Source organism: Pyxicephalus adspersus, chromosome 1 (assembly GCF_032062135.1).
Source record: "Pyxicephalus adspersus chromosome 1, UCB_Pads_2.0, whole genome shotgun sequence".
Classification (NCBI taxonomy): Eukaryota; Metazoa; Chordata; class Amphibia; order Anura; family Pyxicephalidae; genus Pyxicephalus; species Pyxicephalus adspersus.
Window position 1 is genome coordinate 69,126,684 of NC_092858.1, and position 3,972 is coordinate 69,130,655.

Here is a 3,972-nt window from a genome sequence, read left to right on the forward strand (position 1 = left end):
ATTTCTCAGCATCATACTAGTTTATATACACTGAGATAACTTAGATTTAGCTCATCTTTAAAATGTTCATTGTCCTCAGAAGTTACACAGGCCTTTCAAATACTTGAAGATGACAGTGTGATATTCCCCGAAGCTGTAAAGCTATATGTAAAGCAACTGTGAGAATCCATTTTAACATTCTGAGCTGTGAATTCTCGTGCTCTGCTCCGGCACAGCTGATGCACATACATGGTATCTTGGCTGCATGTACACATGTCCAGCTGTTGGAATGACCTTGCACCTGTAAATGACCACTGCACCAAAAATAAAGTGACCAGGTGCACAAGATTAAAACAGAATAGGCTGGCATTGCATGGCTGACTTGTTTGTTTCAAATAACGAAGAGCTAGTATTATAAAAAAAAAAAAAGAATGCTTCTGTTCCAATAAAGACAGTTGTTTTTCTCTCCCTATATTATGTTATTTATACATTTTTATTTAGCAGTGCCATGTGTTCAACAGTCTGCTTGGAAGAAATATCCCACAAAGTGAAAGGAAAATATAATTAGTTCTCTAATTAGTTCTAAATATGTTAAACACAACAGGGAACCGTCATAAAAACAGCTGCACAGTATTTTAATGAAAATGTCAAAGACCCTACAAACAGAAGCCACATTTATGTATATTATAATTAGCACTGAATTATTGGCAGCCTGTATTGGTGTACCTGTAAAGCTAAAATAAACGTGGTTAAGGCATCAGTTTATATCTACTGACATGGAGCCAAAAATCACCTCTGCAAATTTCAATTTTACTATCATATCAGAACTTTGTGGGCTTTTGCATTAAAAAAAACTGAACCCTAGTGCTAAAACTATTTTTGGATTGGGTTACTTCTTTCAAGGACTAGGAGATGCGCTCTTATACCTACTAAAAACATTATCTATAATCTCAGTATCTTTAGGCAAAACTGGGGGACTTAAATAAAGCTTACTTTTCTTTTAAATTGGAACATCTGTAAAGGTTTAGTGGGCCAGGAGCATCTTTTTCATATACTTATTTATTATTAAATATCCTTTGGAAAATTAAAAATATAACTTTATGTCCACAAGGTTGTTTTCCTGAAGGCCACATTTTTGTCTTTCAGAAACTGGCATTCAAGCTGCACACCACTGGCCCGATTTAACATTTCCACTGCAATTCCAGTTTCCTTGTCTGTCTCTTCATGAGCCCACAATATTGAAAGCAAGGGTAGCCAATACAACCTGATTCAAGTAATGCTCCTGAAGTATTTTTTGGTCTATGTCTGACCCACCCCAAGGGCAAAAAAACAACTATAACCAATGAAAAGTTTTAGCAAACTTTTTAAAATGCACAGGGTCCAGTTACTGCATTCATTGTTGTCATTGTTGGCCATTTATTATGGGGGTCCTTGTGCCCCGGTAAAAGTTAACATGCCTATGGATAAGCAGTCTTCTCCAAGTATAATTTTAAATAAATTATTCAGACATTACAACATGATGTATAGCTAGTAAAGTGAAGGAAAATCGGCAATATGAAAACAGCCAGCAATAAAATTGTGTTGGATCTTCCTAGCAGCCAGCAATAAAATTGGGTCTTCCCTTCCTAAGAAATTTGTTTTAGTGCCATCTTTGTAACTTTTGGGAAAACACTTAAAACTTTAATCTCAACATAACTCCTATACCTAACTAATAACCTAAACTGCAGCAGAAAGCACTGGGCAAAAGAATAGTCACCAGGTTTCCCGCAGCTGATCATTTCCATAACACTAAATTACTATGTGTTATTCTATACAGTGTTTCTGCATGGGACGGCTATTTTGGTAATGAAAAGGGGCTTTGGTTTCTCTCTGTCCTATAATGACCAGTGCTTCACCTGTTCAGTAGCAGATATATGTAGGAAACAATAGAGGAGTTTCACAAAGCACAGATCCACAATATGAATGAAGCACAGAGAAGCTTTCAGGATTTTCTTCAATGAGCAGTGCAGTAATACCATCATCAAATCTTCCTTGAAATCCTGTGAGAATAGCAGTCACTGGTAGCAGTGCCTTAGATCTCACACTTGTGATATACAGCAACAAGGCTGTAGATAACTGAACGCCTAGGCACTCTCATATACCAGGAGTGCACTGATATTTTTCAGTATCAATCCAAGAACAAAGATACATTTTCAGAATACTACTAGGTACAAATACCAGTTCTTGATGTTCCTTTTAGCTCCCCTCCTATTGTGTGTTACTTCCCCCACCTCCTAAACCGTATGCTCTTTGGGGCAGGGTCCTCTCCTCCTCCTGTGTCATGGTCAGTATCTGTCTGTCATTTGCAACCCCTATTTAATGTACAGCGCTGCATAATATGTTGGCGCTATTTAAATCCTGTTTATTATTAATAGCAATAATAATAATAATAATATCTTACTAGATCATCACTGTTTTAGTTTAGGTCCATGTTATATTGACACAGGGTCTAAAGCTAACCATTTCACTAGTCCTTATCCCTATAAATACCAAGGAAGAATACCCTAATGGTATGGCAATAAAACTCATGTCTTCAATAGCAAACATAAATTTGTTTTACCATGAACTTGCTAGATATTCTGTACTTATTAGAGACATTTGTGTCACTCTGGATCCACCTGCTTGCTTATACATATTAGAAAAGTGCCATTTCCCACCCTTTTTGAACCTGGCACCTTGTTCTTCCATGAACCCAGGCCCGCACCAGGTGCATTCAGGATGGGGAACTTTGGGAAATTTGGTGGACTCCTTTCCTTACCTGCAATAAATAAACCAGAACATACATTGCGGAGAGTACATTCAGTTTCTGACATTCTATTAAGCTGAATCATCTAATCTCTAAAGCTATATTCTATTGACACTGCTATAATGAGCAAATTTCCAAGCTGAACATAAGTGTGAACATCACCAATAATGGAACCTTAGATTATCACAAAAAGACAGAGCTAGCTTTAGCATGAATAATATCATTCAGACCAATTGCAGCTTTCTTGCTACTGTAATGATACCAAATGTTTAATTTACAGTACCCTTTCCTCCTGGTGTTTTCAATCTTAATGGCATATATGCTGAATGTAAATATAGAAAAAATAGAAGCTGGATCAGAATGTTTACTAGTAAATTAATTTGATACAGTACTAATGTAAATTCTTCTTTTTACAAATATCCTCTTTATTTTTTAAATATCATAGTAATGTAGCTAAATGGAAGGGCAGGTTTTAGACTATGGCTAGGCATACTGTACAGACACAAATATTTATTCAAATAAAAAAGTTCACATCCTAGCCATCTTGGAGTCATGTCACACTGGCAATCCTGTTGATGGTGAACACTGGAGGCAAGAGCAGGCAGCAAAAACACTTACCTGCTTGTATGTTGTATTTTTTCACCAGCTGGAGGAGCAGGGTGGCTCCCTTTTGCTGCAGACTCAAATTTTGCAGCATTGAGTGACATAAACAATCCAGGTGTGTGTCCTCCCTGTATTTTTTTTGACCCGGAGCCAAGCTAATTTAAAACACTTCAAAGGAAAAGTTTACTTTTTTTCCATACCAAAAAATCCAAAGATTGTTGGAGCCACAGAACCTATAATATAAATGCAGCAATAATGTAAAGATGGAAACCTGTTGAAACTTTTAGTAAACATTGGTGGTATAGTAGGGATTTATATATTGGACTCAAGTAAATAAGTGGACATGCATGAACATAACTCTAAAAAACAATTTTATATACCATAATAAATTATTGACAAATTAATACAAATAGATAATTGCATGACATTAAACATTGCTGAAAAGTAGCACAGATAGGTTGGAAGTATTACTTACAGAAGAAGATCCCTAGGGTATCCCCCATGGCCAGCAATCCTTGATCCCTTTTAGATAAGCTGCAATTGTTTCTAGAGTTAAATTACCTTCAGACTATTCTAATGTACAGTTTTTAAACCGAAAATATTTG